The sequence below is a fragment of the Protopterus annectens genome, chromosome 1.part2, assembly GCF_019279795.1.
Source record: "Protopterus annectens isolate FY-2018-M chromosome 1.part2, PAN1.0, whole genome shotgun sequence".
Classification (NCBI taxonomy): domain Eukaryota; kingdom Metazoa; phylum Chordata; order Ceratodontiformes; family Protopteridae; genus Protopterus; species Protopterus annectens.
Genome location: NC_056727.1, coordinates 610,129,656 through 610,150,304, shown reverse-complemented (window position 1 = coordinate 610,150,304; position 20,649 = coordinate 610,129,656). Strand labels below are relative to the sequence as shown.

The 20,649-nt window shown below is 41.4% G+C and overlaps 1 protein-coding gene across 1 annotated transcript in view; it reads right to left on the bottom strand.

The window, feature by feature from the left end:
- ZC3H6 (zinc finger CCCH-type containing 6) overlaps positions 1-20,649 on the bottom strand; it is a 1,382,498-nt gene that overhangs the window by 434,653 nt on the left and 927,196 nt on the right. The gene's annotated exons all lie outside the window — the stretch shown is intronic.

Below are 20,649 nucleotides of genomic sequence, written 5' to 3'. Positions count from 1 at the left end.
GCGCTTTCCGTACCGTTCCATGCTCCTAGACTCCTTATTAGGAGGATGGACGGACGTCGAAGCCTCTGCTACATCTTGCTGGGTAGCAGATGCCACCACCAAAGCATCTACAGCCACACCTTTAGTTAGGAACTCTTTATCAGGGGGCGCCAAGAGGAACTTGTTCGGACGAGCAGGCACCGGTTCCAGAGAGTCTGGGTGTTCCCACGCCCTTCGACAGATCAAATCTAAGAGCTCGTCGAAGGGCGGAGACAACCAGGAGGCGGAGGGCTGAGCCCCGAAGGCCTTCAGGAACACCGACTCATCAGCAGAGGGAGGTTTGGACTGCCAGCCGCCTCGTTGTTTTAGGGCTTCCAGGATGTCTGCAAAGGAGACATCATCCGAGGACGACTTAGGGGACCCCTCTGCATCATCGAGATCCGTGTCAGATGTCAGAGACTCATCAGGGGAGTCAACGTGCTTCCTCTTGCACGATCTTTTCCTGGGGGGTTCTTCCGAAGAGGCTTCAGAAGGACCTCCAGGAGGGGAAGAAACCCCAGCGGGGGTAACCTGAGGCCCGGGGGCTCCGCTGTCCAAGGACAGGGGGACTGCCAACGACCCAGTTTCCGTATGCAGGGAAGGAGCTGGGGAAACCGTGGAGGTAGCCAAGGAAGATTTGGCTAATGCTCTCCTCATAGCCCTGAAGGCGGGACCACCAGAATCCTGGGAGGGTCCCACCTCCGTGGCCATGACAGTGGACGGCACTCCCGCCGCCGACGCACCAAGAGGGAGACTTGGGACCGAAAGCATCAATCCCGAAGCCTCCCCCCCAGGGCCGAAGGAAGAAGTCCGTGTACTGAACTCCAACCCAAGAGCCGGAGTTGGAGCAAGGGTCGAGCCCGACCCTAACACCTCCACAGGTTCCACCAGCACCGGCTCCAACGGTGCCGAAGCTGTTGGAGGAGGAACCAGAGTCGGGGAGTGGACCATCGGCTCCGAAGCCAATTGGGCTGGAGCCGACACTAGCTTTTGGAACACCGGAGACTGGAAGAGTCGAAGGAGCACCCTGTCGATGTCCGAATCAGACATCTTGGATGATCTAGAGGATACCGATCGGGCCCGAACCGATTTCTCCATCGGCTCCGAAGGGCTCGGGGACCGGCTCCGAATGGACTCAACAACTATCGGCTCCGAGGAAGGTTTCAAGGAAATTTCCCTCGGTGCCGATAAGGACTTCGGCTCCGAGGGGGAAGAGTCTGAGCCGGTAACCCTTATCGGCTCCAATATCAGTGGAGCCGATGAGGGTGACCCGCCTCTCGATGTCCCAGACCTCGGCTCCGAAACCAGAGGGGTCGAGGCTGGAGGCATCGAGGCAGACCGTTCCGACCTCGGCTCCGAAGTCCGTGGAGCCGATGGAGAAGTCTGCTTAGATTTTTTAGCGGTCGGTTCCGACTGACTGGTCGGAGCCGACGCTTTCTTCTTTTTAGAAGGAGACGGAGAGGAAGATAAAGCATCCTCGAAGGAAGGCTTGATTAATCCCTTGAGGATTAATTTGTTCTTCCTCTCCTGGAGGACACTAGAAGAGAACGCGTGGCACACACTACACGACTCTTGTAGGTGCTTAGCACCTAAGCAATAGACGCACGAGGAGTGGTCGTCCGTTATGGACATTTTAAGACCATACCTCGTGCATTTCTTAAACCTGGAGGGTTTGTGTTCTTTAGACATAACTGCTTTACCACAGAACCTATCTAAGTGAAAAAACACACTAACTTAGTTAAAAGGTAAAGTTAAATCCAACAACTTTAACAAATTTATATATTTTTTTTTTCTTTTTTTTTTTTAAAACTAAACAGTTAAACAGACAGAAGAAAGAAAGAGAGTCAAGACCCTCTAACTTAAACGGGTACTTGACCCAAGAAAGAAACACAAGCAGCAAAGCAACAGGGGAAGGCCCCTCTAACTCAAACGGGAAACCTTCCCTGACTAAAAAAATCACAAATTTTCCAACAGAAATTCACCAATCACACTAATATAACAACAATAGCTGTTAAAACAGCTTTTGGGTTCAAAGTAAGGAAATTTGTGACAGGAAAAAGCCTAAATAAATAGTACTTAGCCCAGCCAAGTTGAGACCACGTCTAAGCTTGTTAGAAGCAAACGAGATCTGGGGGATTAGTGGTGGTGCATCCTGGGATAAAGATAGCTCAGCCAATAAGAGGCCTCGCTCTATAGCATAAGCGTGCCGAGTCGGAGCCGAGGGATCGGCTCCGAACCCATCAGTACAGAATGTAGGCGAGATAGGATCACATAACATCTTATGTTTTGAATTTTAGAAGTGTTAATTGAAGTTTGCTGTTGACTGGTTTGTTATTTTTTAGTTAAGTATATAATGATGTTGTGTGGATAGAATGTTTGTTCTGATGAAGCGCTTAACCAGTGGTATTAAAATTTTTGAAGAATACATTCAGTGGCTTCACCCATTTTTATTGTGTTTTTTAGTTAGTTTTTGTGTTACACAGTTTTGAGACATTGTGTTCAGTTCTGTTTTTGTTTAGAATGGGAAGAGGCCAATAATTTATTTGGACGGCAGGTTACAGGTTGCCTTTCTTATCAAGGATTGATATCAGAGTATAGGCAAAGAGATAGAAATGGGGGGGGGGGTCCTAAACGAAAGACCAGCACTGATACATGTATGTCAACCAAATATGAAACAAAATCTAGATTTAGGATTTTTTACTTGGAAATATTTACATAGATATTTTTATACCCCAAGTAGACTCCAGAGAATGTTTCATTAGGTAGACAGCAAATGGAGGTGTGATGAGGAAGAAAGAGGTACTCGGGAATATATTTTCTGGAAGTGCGGTGGGTTGGTGGACTTTAAGGATTCCCTGTGGGTTGCACTGTCAAACATCCTGGATGGCCGGACTGGTGTGACAAGGGAGATGATTTTTCTGAGCTATGATACAGAATCCGAACTGCCTAGACTTGGGTAAGGCATGCTGTGTCTAATTATGGTGGCTGCCAAAAAAAAAAAAATTACGAGAAAATGGAAATCAAAATCTAAACCAACTATATTAGAAGTAGTGAATATAGTAATAGAGATAAAACAACTGGAAGTGAGATCTTCAGAAAAGGGTAGGAGCAAACTACATAGGAAAAATGGGAACTGTGGGAACAATACATACAGGGGAGCAATGAGGTTTAAAAGAAGGCAGGACTTAAATGAGATATGTAATGTTTGACTAAAAATGATTGGGTAGATTATAAGTGAGGTATAATGTTTGCAAATGGGCGCATGTCAGTATGGTTTGTGATGTAAAATGCTTGCAACGAGGATTGTGTCTGTGTGGTTAGTTTTCATTTATATAAATGTATGATCACTTATGTCATAAGTGATGGTTTAATAAGGATGTTCCCTTTTTTAAAAAAGGGCAGGAACTGAATACTTTATGTAATGTTGCTTAGGTTATACAATATATAGCAATATATGTGAAGTATTAATATTTGTTGATGTTAATTTGTTAATACAGTTTGACTACTTTTGTTGTTGTTTGTCTTTTCGGCTTTTCCCGGTTAGGGGTCGCCACAGCGGAACTCTGGTCCGCTAATGATTGGCAGTAGATTTTTTTATGGTATAAATGTAAAATTGCCTATATCACAACTGATAATTCAATAAAGGTGTGTTAAAAACAAAGAACGACCAACATGCCTCTTAACCTATTAGCTCAGTAAATCTGGATGTAGTCAGACAATAGATATGGGGAGATTCAAAATACTACTACTATTATATATTAGAGTGCATTTCTGCTGAAAGCATTCTCTAAATGGAGCTGAAAGCCAGATATGTCCAGCCCATACCTCTCAATCTCTTACAGCAAGAAATATGGACAAAGCCATGAATAAAATTGGGACAAAGGCCCAAACATAGGGACAATTTTAAATGTGCTCCTAGGCATGAATTTCCTGAAGGGTATGAAGTCTGAAAAGCAAACATCTGCCATTATTTTCTAACTTCAGTCTTTAATAATTTGCCAATAAATTGCCAGAAAAACACAATTTAAAAAAAAACAGACCAAAAATAAGAGCAAAAATCTAGACATTCTGTGAAAATCTGTACAGTTGAGAGGTATGATTCCAGCCATTTCAGATCAGAGGGCAATAGAATTGAGAATTGCTCAATTTTTGCCTCCTACTGTCAGATCCTAGGCTTAGGATCTGAGGAGAGAAACTATCTAAGTAGGTTGGATCCGAGGAAGAGGATAGAAGGATCTAAGAAGGCAGCCCAAAGTCATAGGATCCAAAGACGTAGCTGGTTGCCTTAAAAAATCTTTGGGCTAGTCGGGTCTGAAAATGTAGGATCCGAGGAGGTTCTGCAGGTAAATGCAGAAATACATGATCGGGGCCAAACCTATCAGATCTGAGGAGGGCTTAGGATCTGACAGGTGTTGTGCAACTTCAGATCCGAGGGATCTGATCTGAGATCCTCTTACTGATCTCCAGCATGTTTCTTTCTTATATGGGGGGAGGGGGTTGAGCCCCAAAATAAAACCTGTAAAAAGCTGTAAAGGGCATGAAGGAGGTGCCTGCCAGCAGTCTGCAAATTGGTTTTCAACCTAATAAAAGAATAAAATGCATTGTTTTACCATTACCTGAAGCTGTCACATAAAACCACAAAATGTATGAGGAACAGATCAGCTAGGAGGAACGGTCTGTGACAACTCACCCCCCCCCCAATACCCCGACAGCTCCAGTAGTAGTAGGCGCAAAGGGTCAAATAAAAAGGAATTTACGATTGCACTGATACATGTCATTCCACACAAGTAGTAAAAGGAGACATTGCTGGGCACATAGTGAGTGCTGCAAACACTACTTCTGGCTAACATTAAGGATTAAAACAATGCTAATTTCAAGAACTTTAATCATACTGACTTAGGAATGGAATCCATTCCCATCAGGGTATTAGAAACCCAAAGGACCTGAAGAGATTAACAAAACGTGAAAACCTTACTGAAAACAACAGAAAAGCCCCACACAAGGAAAAAGTAGAAAACAAAGACACACCGACTGACAATGCCACCAGAACCGCAAGGAAGCAGTAGGGAGAAAGTACAATTGTGTACACTTACCATAAATGTAGATGTTCAAGTGTATTCACTGTTGCATAGGTTGTTACTAGGATATCAGCCCTGGGGCCTATACAAGCCTAGCCATAACAATTCCCTGGCTATTTCTTCCCACACTATTTACTTCCCTGGACCCTTGTCTAGCAGAGCGATTGACGTGATCCCCGGGGTGAATTTCCTTTCTTCCATCCAATTGTCAAGGTTCCTTTTGAAGAGGGTCATTACATTTGGGTTATCTGCTTGCAGTAGCCCTCAGTCGGCCTGATTAACAAAGTCTTGGGTCCTGTGTCGGTTGCTGTCCCTTCTTCTATGACTTCAGGGGTATAAAACATGCAGCCGACGCCATTACATCAGTTTTTCTAGTCCCAGATGTCAGGTGGCCTCCTAATGCGAAGCAATTAAATCTATAAATACAAGGATATACCTCGAACAGCAAATACACCAAACAGCTTTTAGAACATAGTAAGTGAGAGTAGAGGTATAGCCAAAGGAAGAAAAGGGGGCTGGAGGGAGGGTAACCAGGACTGCAACAGTGAATACACTCGAACATCTACATTTATGGTAAGTGTACACAACTATACTATGTTCTTCATGTTTCACTGTTGCAGTCATTAGATTTGGGTAGATTCCCAAAGCTAAGGTTGGGAAGAGGAATTTAAATAGAATTAGGACCAGCTATAATGCCCTGTAAGACTGCAGTGGCAAAACCAGCCCTGGATTTAGAGAAAATTGGCAAATGATAATGCTTGGTGAAAGTATGTACAGAACTCCAGGTAGCAGCTTCTAAGATGTCCCTAGTAGGGACGCCCCTGAGAAAGGCTGTAGAGGTAGATGCAGCCCTGGTTGAATTGGGTCTGATGCCCTGTGGGATAGGTTTTCCAAGATGCATATAGCAGAAATGAATGCAGTGGTCCATCCACTTTGAAATGGTTTATTTTGAAATAGCTTTCCCCTCTGTCCCTGCAGCACATGCCACCAGTAGTAGTTCTGATTTCCTATGAGGTTTAGTCCTGTCCAAGTTGAATCTAAGCTGTCTGTGCACATCTAAAGAGTGCAGTATCTGTTCCCCTTTGTTCTGTGGGTTAGGAAAGAAGGTTGGCAAATGAATGGACTGATTAAGAGCCACACTGGATACCACCTTGGGCATGAAGGAGGGATTGGTTCTGAGGGACACCCTGTCCGCATGAAAGATGATGAAAGGTTCCACTGCCATAAGGACCTGTAATTCAGATACCCTTCTTGCAGAAGTGATTGCCAAAAGGAAAGCCGTTTTCCAGGAAAGAAATTTTAAATCTGCAGTAGCAGCTGGCTCGAAAGGAGGAAGACTGTGTTTCTCCCAAGATAAAGTTAAGATCCCAGGCTGGAGTTGGAGCTCTCCTATGTGGCCTCAGATTGTTGGCCCCTCTGAAGAACTGCTTGAGCAGTGGGTAAGAGAAGAGGGGAGGCTCTGTGCTATAATGAGCTGAAATGGCTGAGGCATGAATTTTGATGGAGGAAAAAGACAAGCCCTTATGAAGCATCTCAGTCAAGTATTGTAGAATCTGAGGTAAAGTGGGCAATGCTGCGTTCATTCCTTGAGACTGGCTCCAAGCAGAGAATCTTTTCCATTTTGCAGCATAAGATTTTCTAGTACTAGGCCTCTCCTTGCCTCTAAAATGATATCCATCACTGATTTACTAAGGGGTGGTAAAGGAGAGATTAGGTAATTAGCCAAGCTGCTAGGTTCAGGGTTTGCAGTTGAGGGTGCAGAATCATGTTCTCCTGCTGAGACAACAGGGAAGGAGTCTGAGGCAGGTGCCATGGAGCCAAGCGTGACACACTGCGCAAGAGTGGGTTACTAGTGTTGGCGAGGCCAGTCTGGTACAATTAAAATCGTCCTAGGCTTGTCCTGTTTGGACTTGTCCTGTTTGATCTTTAGTAGTACCTCGAAGAGCAGAGGCAGAGGAGGAAAGGCATAAACTGATAGGTTTTTCCAGCTGAAGGATAGAGCATCCACTTTCCAAGCTTGCTTGTGAGGAATCCTTGTGCAAAATTTGTCCAGTTGATGATTCTGGAGGGAGGCAAACAGGTCTATATCTGAGCTCCCCCATTTGCTTGCCAATATGTTGAAAATCCTTGGTTCCAGTTTCCACTCATGTGGGTCCATGAGGTTTCTGCTTAGTCCGTCTGCCAGTGTATTTAGTTTTCCTGACAGGAATTGAGCCTGTAGATTCACTTGGTAGCTCAAGGCTGTGTTCCACAATGCCATGGCTAGTCTACAGAGGGGGTAAGAATGTGTACCGCCCTGCTTGTTTATGTACCACATGACAGTAGTGTTGTCCGTCTTTACCATTAGTTGTCCTGGAAGAATGTGGTCCTTGAAGGCTGTCAGAGCATTCTGTACAGCTAACATTTCCTTTTGATTTAAGTGCAAGTGCATTTGATTTGGGTTCCATTTGCTCTGAATGCACTTCCCTGCCAGGTGAGCCCCCCCATGCATAGCCTGATGCGTCTGTTGTTAAGATTTGTTTGGCAGGGGGTAATGTGAATGGTAGTCCCTTGTTTCGGTGGCAGGCCTCTGCCCACCAAGGAATTCTAGGCGTAGGCAAGGTATGATAGGAATCATTGCTTCCAGGTCCTGTGAATGCTGACACCATAGGATTTTGAAATACCATTGTAGTTTCCTCATACGCAGCCTTGCATATGGAATTAGAAGAATGCATGAGGCCATGAACCCCAAGGCTTGCAGTACTTGCCTTGCAGAAAGCTGGGTTTTTGTGGCCACTTGTTTGAAGTAAGTTGTCAAATGTATCCGTTTCTCTGGCGTGAGGAAAGCCATCTGGGAAGTTGTAATTAAGCTTGCTCCCAGGAATATAATATGTTGACAGGGTACCAGGTGGGATTTCTTTCCGTTTATGATGAACCCCAGACAAGTCAGTACCCTTTGAACAAAGGCCAGATGACTGAAAAGAATGTCCTTGCTTTCTGCCTGAATTAGACAATTGTCCAGGTATGGGTACATTTGAATATTTCTTTGCCTGCAAAATGCAATGACTGGAGCTAGGCACTTTGTGAATACCCTGGGCACAGTAGATAAGCCAAAGGGCAGTGCAGAGAACTAATAGTGCATGTAGCCTGCTTTGAAGAGTAGGCATCTTCTGCAAGACTCCCTGATAGGGATGTGCAGGTATGCTTCTTTTAAGTCTAGTGTTGTCAACCATGCATCTTTGCCTAGCATAGGAAGCAGCTGGTGAAGAGTCAGCATTTTGAATTTTGGAATCACCAGAAAGGTGTTTAGAATAGAAAGGTCCAAGATAGGATGCCATATATTGCCTTTTCTGGGTACCAGGAAAAGTCTCGAATAGAAACCTTGTCCCTTTTCCTCTTCTGGTACCAACTGAATAGCCCCCATGTTTAAGAGAGAGAGTACCTGATTTTGGGCCTCTGCCCACTGATTTGGGGGTAGATCTGGCCACCCGCTTGGTGTTGGTAACGTGTGGAAATGAAATCTGTATCCTTGTCCTGGGTAATGAGTTCCCAGTTTTTGTCCTGCAGACCAATCTTTTCACCTAAAGGAGCATTCAGTTGGGAAGTGCTTGGAAGTCTTAAAAGCAAGTCATTGAGACGGTTTTCCATAGGGGGAGTCTTACTGCTCCTAGGTTTGGGTGCGGAAAATCCCCCACTGTCTAGTCTTGTGTGTCCCCTGGGACTGAAATCTGGGGTTTCTGCTGTGTCTGGGTTTGGCTTGAGAAGACCTGGAGGGGGCTGGAAAGGACCAATTTTTAGAGGGCCAGTGCCTACTAAATCTAGGAGGCTGAACTTGTAAGAAATCTTTAACAGTCTGCATAGATTTAGCGTTATCTTCGATCTTTTTAAGAACTTCCTCAGCCTTGTTGTCAGCGGTCCTGATTTAAGGGAGCATCCAACAACTTAGCTTTAGCATGATCAGGCAAAGATTGCTCCTTAAGCCAAGCATACCTTCTGAGCACAGACCCAGTAACAGCAGCCCTGTAAGCGGCCTCTAATGAATCAAATCCACATTGCAAAGTATGTTTTCCAACCTGTTCAGCAGAATGCATTAAATCCTGTAATTATTTATTTTCAGCGCAGTCAGGAATTAACATCATTTTCTGTTTAAGCAATCCAATAACATGTTGTTGATACTTTAACATATGAAACTGGCAGTGTAAAGCCCTAATTGCCAAGACTGCAGAAGTGTAAACTTTCTTATCCCATCTATCCAGTGCCCTGGAGTCTCTATCTGAGGGGTAGGATTTTTAGCAGTAGAAGCCTTAATGCCTTTGGGTCCCTGTGAAATAGTCTCTGGATCCGCAATAGGATTTTTAAAAAGGAACTTGTGAGAATCAGGAACCCTTATTCTCACAGGTTTTCTGGGAGCATGAGGCAAAGAATCAGGGGCCAAACTAGATTCTGAGAAAACATCATCAACAATGTCTAGTACAGGAGGTACAGCTTAAAGGCCTATGCTGAGGCAGGAGTAAGAAATCCCCAAGCCTCTTTTTTGAATCAGAAAAATCCTGGCTTTCCCAGTGGAAATGCTCCCTTAGAGTATGTAAGGTTTCAACAAAAGAAAAATCCTCTGGAAGGAAAAGCAGAAGGAATACAGTCCTCTGCATCAGAATCCTCATAAGTAGATAAGGGCAAATACAGATCATCAGAACAATCAGAAAAATCAGAATCCTGTTCAGAAGATTCATAAACAACTTCAGTCCTAGGTCTCTTAGAAGGGGGAGGTTGGCTTCCCCTGATTATAGTTATAAGATCTTCAGACATTCTTATCATTTGTTTTTTTTAGGCATACAGGCCTGAGCATGCGGCCTGGGCATTGGTTTCTTAGGCATGGTTTGAGACTTTGGCCTAAATGAAGAAGGAGGCGTCTGTTTAATATGCAAGTCCGTAGGCATGAATACACCCTCAGAAGCCGGTGTCTGCACAGCGGCTCCGGACCCATCCAAGGTAGAGACATACTCAGGTTCCACAGTTGAAACATCTCGTGGCATACCGGACTCCAAATGGGTATCAGTAGAGGCCTGCGAGTCAGTAGTAGTGGGTATCAGGGGCTGCGAAAGCACCTCACTGAGTACTGGCGACTGGCTTAGGAGAAGCGTCGTTGGCAGCTTTGGACCTCGGCGGCCTGTCTCTGTCTTTACCTTTGTGTTTTTTCAGAATCCCGGTAGTCGGAAGGCTAACCAACGATATTTCTTGATAATTAAACTGAGAACCGAAATATTTAGAAGCGAAAATATACAGACGACAGATAGTGCACTGTTTAAATAAAGTACAAAACTGACAGCAAGGCCCATTGTAGTCAGTGCCTAGGCAAAGAATACAGTACGAATGAAAATCTTTGTGAGGTATTTGCTTTGAGGTATTTGCTTTCCATAAGTAATGCAATTATTAACTTTTACTGACATCTGTAAGGAGCAAGAAAAAGTTTCCCCAACGGGGTACTTAGCTGTAGTTGAAGACTTTGATTCTGAAACTCGAAAATGAAAATTTCAGGAGTCGGCCGACCAGCACTTGCGAACTGCTTCTGCTTCGGGCACCACACAGCAAGAAAGACTGATGTAATGGCGTCGGCTGCATGTTTTATACCCCTGACGACCTGACGTCATAGAAGAAAGGACAGCAACCGACGCAGGACCCAAGACTTTCTTAATCAGGCCGACTGAGGGCTACTGCAAGCAGATAACCCAAATGTAATGACTGCAACAGTGAAACACAAGGAACATCAACCACGTTCACTCTGTTAAACAGAGTTTGTGTTAACACACATTCTCTGAAGGACTTGAAGTCTGAAACTCAGAGGAATGTCATTTGGATCACCAGAGTGAGAAAGGAACAAACTTGTCGGGCAAACATCTGGACCTTCTGTGAAAATCCAGGCAGCCAAGGGGAGAATCTGACAAGAGAAGAGAAAGCAATACATAGTTAAGAAGCCTATGGGTACAGCGGCGAGATATGCCTGGACAGAGAGCAAGTCTAGACAGTTAAGCGGCATACAACAGATTAAGGCTATGAAGACAAACCACAAGAAATCAAACACTGAGGAAGACAACTGGACAATGGAAATCAAGTTACCGGTACCCCATAATGGATTCCAAATAACACCAGAAAATAAAGAACCAAAAAGATCACCAAGGGAGGAAGGAACCTAAAAAGAAGAAAACAGAGACACAGAATATACCTTGAATAATACAGATGACAGGATGGAAATAAAATAATTCCCTTACAACTCAAGATACAAGAAACTTCTGTCTTACCATTTCAGTGGTAAAACAAGATCTGAGGTGTTGGGGATGGTGTAGGGCATTATAGAAAGAGCCAACACAAGTGGGTCAATGACCCTAAACCAAAACTGTTTGAAAAAATAAAAAATAAAAAAATAAATCCACCAACACTGTATAGCCGATAACGGTTTTAATGCTCCAAGAAACACAAACAATAACAGCTGCACCGAACAACTAAGCGCTTTCGCCGTGGTTAACAAACCTTTGGCATCATCAGAGTTGTTCGGATAATTCACTTCCATTGCTTATATTCAAACTTAATTGATACCAATTAATCAACTGAAACATTTAAAACATTCTTTAAAAAAAATTTTCTCCTGAATCAATCAACAGTCTTGCCTCTATATATTATTCCCCAGTACCTATGTCTAACAATAAACCCACCAGACAAATTAACATAAAAAACCTAATAACTACTTAAAACACTGAATAAAAAGTTTTGAAATATAACAAGTTACAACAAATTAACAATATATATTATATCTAGGTGCTGTTAGTATAGAATCGTAACAACATCTTATACAATACACATTTTCAAGAGAAGGGTGTTGATAATAATTAAATATATGCTTAACTTGCTGAAACTACACAATATTATTGTGTTTAATTTTTAAAAAGGGCTTAATAGAAATGTATTCGTTCAATCCCGGAGGACTACTGGCATTGGTACGTATTTGCCACATAGATTCTCTTGCTTCCAAAATGGATTCACAATCACCCCCCATCCATTATCATATACCTTATCAATAATGAAAAAAAGAAATTTTTTAAAATTCAAGCACTTTCCTGAATGTAAAAACAAAGCATTATTGATATCCTTATTTTTTATGGCTCTAATGTGTTCGCTCATCCTGTCTTTGAGTCTACGTGAGGTCTTCCCTATATAAAAGGATGTACAGGACAAACAGGTAGGTACATAAACTACCCTCCTAGTACTACAATTACATTTACCCAGGCACTTGATTGGTCTACCAAATGTTTCGATATCAACATGGGGTCCATCATTGATATATCGACAAAACCTGCAATTCTCACACTTGGACATTTTAGAAATAATGCTGTCACTACCATGCTGACTCTCTAAAATATTTTCGATGCTGTTTCCCCTACTGTGAATTATTTGTGGTTTCATTCCAACAATAGCGGTTATATTTTCATCAAAAAATAAATCTCAACCCTTGTAGATGGTGTCGATTACCTCAACGGACTTGTCACTGAACTTTAAGACCATTCCTGTTCGACCTAAATTTTCTTTATGTTCTTTTAAGTTGTTCTCAGATAACAAAATAGGTAAAAACGTAGTCCTTCTTTTCTTCACCACTTCCTTTTTTATATTAATCAATAGTTTAAGAGGGTAACCTCTTTCTAAAAACATTCCAATAAGTTTATATAGTTCTTCCCTAAACATAGTTTCCTCACTTGTTAACCTGGAAACTCTTACCATCTGACCTTTAACTACACTACGTTTTTGAAAGAAAGGATGTTGACTAGTATAATACAACAAATTATTTGAAAAAGTTTCTTTTCTAAAAATAGAACTTTCCAAAATACCATTTTGCATATCAAATTTTATGTCCAAATAGTTGATAGTTTTACTGTTCCATTGGAAAGTAAACCTTAAGAACTCAGTTGTTACATTTAAATAGTCAATAAATTCCTTAGCTTCATCAAAGTCTCCTTTCCAAAGTATGAGAATATCATCCAAAAATCTATTATAACTCGCTATGTAAGATTTATACTTGGAATTTAACACAAACCTTCTTTCCCATTCAAAAAGTACAAGGTTTGCATAAATGGGGGCACATTTAGCCCCCATTGCCACACCTGATGTTTGGTGAAACAATTCACTTTCGAACATCATGAAATTATTCCTAAGAATAATGTCCATGAAGTTAGTCACCAACTCAACTTCCACTTCACTCATGTCGGACAAAAACCTTATGCTGTTTCCAAACATTTCAATTCCTACTGTGTGAGGTATCACTGTAAACAAATTTATTACATCGACTGTCAAAAAACTCACAGTATTATCAAATACATTACGAAACTTGGACAAATGTTGGAGACAGTGCCAAGAATCTCTAATTATATGAGGCACTCCCTCAGTGAGTTTACCTATCTTTCTGTCAACCCAGGCTGCCAGGGGTTCAGTCTTTGACCCCTTTGCAGCCACTATAGGTCTGAAAGGTGGATTTTCTACTGATTTGTTAGTTTTGGGTATTCCAAAAATCTTAGGTGTAATAGGAAAAGGAACCGACAAAAATTCCTTCTCCTTCATTGAAATTCTACCCTTCATAACTTCATCTTCCAATATGATATCAATCCATCTATATGCTAGATTGATTTCATTTCGAGAAACTCGATTGTAAGTATTCTCATCATTCAGAACTTTCTCCATCTGAGTGCTGTAATCTATACTTCGCATGATCACCACCCCTCCCCCTTTATCTGGTGTCATAATACGAAGTTGTCGATCTCTAGCTAGACAATTTAAAATCTCTTTCTCCTGCTCATCTAGATTATACGCAACACAACACCTACCTTTGTCCAAATTTCTGATTTCCTTCTCACAGTATGTTTCAAACAATTGTATAACTGGATTTTGAGGGGGGATGAATGTACTGGACCGCACACATTCATTTCTTTCATTTTTATCTTTATCATTTGTCCCCTGAAAAAACATTTTAAGATTTAATTGCCTAGAATATAATTTTATATTCAATAAAGTTTTAGCTGCATTAAATCTGTAAGTAGGAACGAAGGACATGCCTTTCTTGAAAAGACCAAAATGCCCTTCTGTTAGAATCAATTCAGTGTAATTAAAAATGCGAAAACCTTCCCTTACCACCACTTGGCATTTTAATTCCTGTAACATTTCAATAGTTTCATCTAACGAACTGGTGGATTCACTCCATCTATTCATTCCACCTAGTTCGTTATTGATTACTGTTGTTTCCAGTTGTTGTCCTGAATGTTCCCCCTCAGTCTCCACTGTTGTTGTTGTTTCTGTTGCTGTCTCCCCTGATTCCATCCCCCTGTCCACCTCACATCTCGTGTACCTCCCTGGTTCCTTATTCGTTCTGATCTCCTGGGTAAATTTTCTAAAAAATTACTGTCACTATATGTCCTCCTGTCGAACACCCATTTCCTGCTGTTCTCCATTGTCCCCTTTAGAATTACCAGCCCTACTGTTGTCATAAATTTGAAAATTCTGCCCTTGCGGATATGCTAAATTGTTAGAATAATCATGTTTGTCTCGAGCAAGTTTACACTGTTTGTTTTCAACACCCCTTCTCACAAATTTCTCAACATCACTTAAAACTTTATCATATTTCATTTTGTAAGGTACAAACAAAGTATCATCAATTATACTTTTATTAAGCTCATCAATTTTACCCTGAAGTTCCTTTATTTTACCATCATTGTTTCGGACAATAATATCTAACATTTCTAGTCCAGTCTTATTAAATAATGAAATTAATTCACAATAGGCTGATGTTCCTTTGTCAATGCCCATCGGTAATTTCCATATACGTAAACCCTTGGGTACTTGTTTTAACTCTAACAGTATTGGTGGATTTATTTTTTATTTTTTCAAACATTATAGAAAGAGAGAGGAGCTTGAGACTTGCATCCAAGTGTTGGAAATGTGGTCGAGTCGAATGCATAAAACCATCAAGTGAGGAAAAATAAAAAGGACAACCATCAGGTCAATATAACGTAAAATGTTCCAGAATACAACCCACCATATCCTCAAATGGCAGTTCTTCCACAGGAAGAAAGTGAATCCTCTTCTTCATATCCCAGGGCAAGAGGAGAACGGATATGAGAAGAATAAGCCAATGACCCCTCACCAGAGTCTAACTCTTCATGAGAAGAATCAGTCTTTAGGATGTCTGGAAGGAGTGGAAGACCATGAACAGAAGCCGGAACTTGATAATCTTTGACGTGGTTTTTAGAGCCATAAGAGCACTGAAAAGCTCATGAGTAAACACCTGCCATTCCTTGTGTGGATCCTTAGCCAGAAAGGCCACATGCCTGGCTTTCTGCTTATTTTTTTAACAAATCTAGGAGGTTCAGACTAGATTCAAGTGAAGGAGTCAGGCACCTCTTCCTTAGCAAGTATTTGGCGAACCCCCACAGGCCCCTCCTATACAATCAGCCATGGTTTTCCCTATACATCTGCACTAGATGTAGGCACAGCCTCAGTGGATGCGTAGGTAGACAGCTCCATGTCAGCTTACAATGGTGTCATGGCACAGGGGAGCTGACACTGGCACACAGCACTCCTTGGGTTCTTCATCCAACCCGATGGAGATGATGGAGGAGAATGGACAGCAACAGGGTCACTGTGCGCCTTTTTGGTTTTCTTCTTAAGTGGCAGCTGAACACTGGGGTGGGCAGATTCAGCCATGGTACCCTGAGCTAAAAGCTTTGACCGCTGGTTCTCCAAATAAATGGAAAGAAACAGCAGATGACTGCAGAGTACCTTACGGACAAACACCTGACAAATCCCAAACTGCATATGGTCCTGTGTAGCATCCAAGCAAAAACATTATGGGAATCTGCCTCCCACACTCACATTTTCCTGGATGGCATGTAATCTAATGTAAAAGGAAGAAAGAAAAAAAAATGAAGAGACCCCAATGGAGGACTTATCTTTAGAAGGTTTGGTAGATGAAGCAACATGGTGAACAGCTTGTGGACTGAATTCATATTTAGCCTTCAGACTAGTGGCAAAGAAGTTCTGAGGATTAGGTGCTCACACACTACATATGTACCTTATGCTTTGCACAGTGGACATGCATCTGACATATGGTGCCTTGAAGGTGTAAAGCCTATCCTCGGCAGGATATCCCAAGAGTGAAGAATACTTCAACAGTGATATTGAAGTACAACTATTAGGATCTGAGTTAAAGACCTTACTCAGATCTAAAAATGTGATATGAACAGGGAAATATGCATCCTCTGCTAGAAACACAGTGTAACATGGAATACACGAATGGCTTTGTGTGAAACCTTGTTGAAATAATCACAATACTGTACATTCCCCACTGCTGTCAAACATTCTATCAGAACTCTGAAAACATTTCACGATGATGCTATTAAAATTGTATGTCTAATTTTCAGCCTTATCGACTGCACTTACTTTATGTAAAAGACATAAGCCAGACTCCATAGTTCAGGAACATAACCACTTTTCTACATTTGCTGAAATAAGTATAACAAAGGAGGACACACAGAATCATTGCTCTTACTCAGGAAACACCATTAAAATCAAATGGACCAGAACCAGTAAAAACTTACCATATAGTAGATGTCTTACTAATCACTACTGCATTATTGCTGACATACATGGTGTCACCACTGATGTCTTGCCGGGGTACCAAAGCTTTAACTTGCATAGGTTGTACATCTGATGCATGACCTCAGCTCATATGCGTTTGGGTATAAAAACAGATGTATGAGCATGGATCCTCAGACTATATTCCAAGCCAGCGTGCCCTGACGACTACTGGGAGAGGAGACTGGTCAGCTAGGAGGGGTGCAGCGTGAATTGGTAAGGACTGTCTGTCCCCAACTTAGGGAACATAAAGGATAAAAATAGCTGGTCAGTCTTTCTCAAGGATTTGGTTTTGTTCATGTAAAATCTTATTTGCCTCTGAAAGTCTAGGGAATGTAAAATCCTTTCCCTTGTTTTGGGGACTGATAAAGAAAGTGGGAAGATGAACGGCTTGATTGAGAGACAGCTCGTTCACAAACTTAGGCATGAACAATGGATTAGCTCGGAGAGACACCCTATCTTTGTGAAAAATAAGAAATGGGGGAATGGCCATGAGATACTGAAGCTCAGAAGCTCTCCTGGCAGAGGTGAGGGCCAAGAGCAGGGTGGTTTTCCAAGTACAGAAATTATGGAAGAAGCTGGTTCAAAGGGAGGCAAAGAAAGCTTTTCTAACACAAAATTAAGATTACAAAGGGAAGAGATGTGTTTCTTTGGTGGGTTAAGATGCAGAACTCTCCTGAGGAAAAGCTTGACCTCCAGCCTATCCACAAAATGGAGGGCAAACAGGGGGCACTGATAGCATACAAGTCAGCTTTTATGGAAGAGTAGCCTGAACCTGACAGAAGAAGTTTGCAGAAGTATTGCAGTACCACAGGGACCTGTGCTAAGTGTTGATCTTGACTATGTTTGAAGCACCAGTAGGAAAACCTTTCCACTCTGCAGTGTAAGATTTTCTAATAATGGGTCTGCTAGCCTCTTGTAGGACTTGTATAGCTTCCTGTGAGAAAATATGTCTTTAAGAGATTAAAATCCTATCAACCACAGGGCCAAGCTTTCAGGTGGAGCACCAATCCTTTTTGCTGAGTTATCAGGTATGGCTTTTCAGGAATTCTCCTGTAATTTCCATTTGGTATGTGAAACAGCAGGGGGAATTAATGTTGCCTTGGCCAAAATGGGGTGAGTACAAGGAATGTGGGTAATTCATTTTCAGGCTTGAGAATAAAGTTTGGAAGAAGAGGCAAAAGGGGGAAGGCACAGAGGGACCTCTCTGTCCACTAGAAAGAAAAGACATACAGGGGTCCCTGGTACTAAACTGGGGGAACTGATGGTTGTTTGTTGACACAAAGAAGTCTAAGGAGTGCCACATTGAAGTGTGACATTATGGAAGACCTTTCTGTTCAAAGTCCACCAGTGGGGGTTCTCTAGGGAGTGGCTTAAGCAGTCTGCTAACACACTGTCGAGAAGGGATGTATGTGGCTGTGAGCATGATGTTCATCTATGTTGCCGAGTTCCATGCCTCTTATGCTAACCTGCTCCCTTTCCTTTTCTGAAGAGCCATCTTCCAGTTGTTTTAGATCTTTTATAATATTCAGCATCTCAGATACGGTTGGTGTAGAGTTTGACTTCCATTTTCTAGCAAATTTTTTTTTTGGGCAGTTAATAGAATTAAATTTAATAAGACTTTACTATGTCAATGGCAATTCAGATCCTGTATCCCAGCTCAAAATAATTATTTCCTTACAGCTATTTGCTCACCCAATACTTCTGACAGAGTACCCTGTAGGGAATTTTTAAAATCTCCCAGCTCATTACACTCCAAAAACATATGCTCCCAGTTACCTCTTTCTTCTCCATCACACCTCGAATATTTATATCACAGGAAAACTTCTTTGAAGTCCATTTAGGGTATAAAAATACATATACAAACACTTCCAAGCAAAGATCCTAAACCTGGACTTGGTTGCATCCTTGGGAACCATACATACATCCTTCCATTCGTTTTCTTGTAAACTGCTTTTCCAGTCTCACTTCAAAATATTTTGTAACCATCTCTGATTGATTTTATATGCCCTATGAATTATCCCTTTTTTAACAGCTACTTCTATTTGAGATTCAACTAAAAACTCTACCAGTGCAGGGCTTTCACTTAAATTTTCCCTATCCATTTTTCTTTGCTTGTACTCGGAGATCAACCCCTGGTAGGGAAAGCAGTTTCCAGTCTGCAATCCAAATGCCTTTTTGGCCTCATCCCACTGTTTTTTTTTCCTGCTTTGAGTTATTTGCTCCCAATATATTGGTTCCCCAGTAAATCCCAGTCCCTCTTGCCTATTTTCTGTACCCCTACTTGCAGTCATCCCTATTGGCAAAATCTCCTTTCTCTATTTTCGTAATGGCTTAGTTCTTGGAATACTTTCTGCAACTTTATGAATATAATATTCTGTATGGTTGTTGTTATTCTCCTTAAGGATATGCATCCAGTATCCCACTCTCACTATTTATTGAACCCCCCCCCCCACTTCATCATTATCCCCTTCCACTTTGAATTATAACCTCCTGTTGGTGTGATACACATAAGCTTTAACTGTGTAGCTCTAAAATAGCCATTAAAATCAGGTAAACTTAAATCATTTTGTTCTAATGGAAGGATCAACTTATTGAGCTTAATTATTGCCCGGCTTCCTTCCCAGATAAATTCCTTCAATTTTTTATTAATTATTGTCCACAACGTCTCCTGTTGAGAAAAGTATGCTTGACCCATATACAAGACTAAAGGGACCAAAAATATTTTCACTGCTTGTTATCTTACTATCCAAATCCATAAATAAGAGTTTCCAGTTTCTCAATTTTTGCATTATTTTTTGGTCTCTTTCTACATATCCTTAGTTGCCATAACAGGGGCATTTTAATCCATACTCCTAAATACTTCATCTTATCATGTCACCATAAATATGGGTATCGCTGAACCAATTTGTGTGTGGGCACAACTTACAGCTATAGCCTTTGTCTTATCTTCATTAATTTTATATTCCAAAAAGACTTGAAACTGTCTCAAGTGTTCCGTAACACCGATATGTCCTTTTGTTGATTTATCAGGTACAAAATACCATCTGCATATGCCAACTTTGTCTTGATTACCACACCAAGTATATCCTTAAATTTCTGAGTCCCTTATTTTATTATCAATGGCTCTAAATTTAAAGCAAATAACAAGGAAAAGAGTACACCCTTACTTGGTGGTTCTGTTTAAACACAAATTGTTAAAAGGAATGTTCCCACTTTAATTCTTGCCTATGATCCTTCACATATCCTTATTAACCTTATTATTATACCAGGAAATACAAATGCTGCCACTGTCCTACTCATATCGGTGTTACGGAACAAATGAGACTATTTCAAATCTCACTGGCTTTGCCCTTGCTCAAATCCTGACTGACCCCAGCATCCAACTTCCATTATAGTTCCCTCCTTTGCCTGTTGCTATACATCCATCTTTTCTACTTGTCCCTCTCATTATTACTACTCCTCCTCTGCAGCTTTCCTGGCATCCACATGGATATTACTATTCCTATGATGTCACTTTCTCATTTACACTAGATACATTACTGCAACCTGTTATCTCACCTTCTATTTAAACCTTGTATTTTGATTCCTACTGTACAAGTCTGGGTCTTAAAACTATTTGCTCTGGCACAAAATGTTTATTACATATGTTAATATTGTAAATATTGTATAGACTCTAGTGTCTGTTTATTTTTTTCATTACAATTCCTGCTACTGTAAAGAGTATGGGATTAGGGATCCTCGTATTTTTTTCTGTTAAATTGCTACTGTTTTGTTAAATTGCTGGAATAGTTCTGTAGTTACTTACATTTTAGTCTCTCAATGTGCTGTTTTATTTACTAGTATATATTGGAGCATTTCTCCTCGGGCCTCTGCTGAAAATGGACATGTATCCAGCCAGACTAGC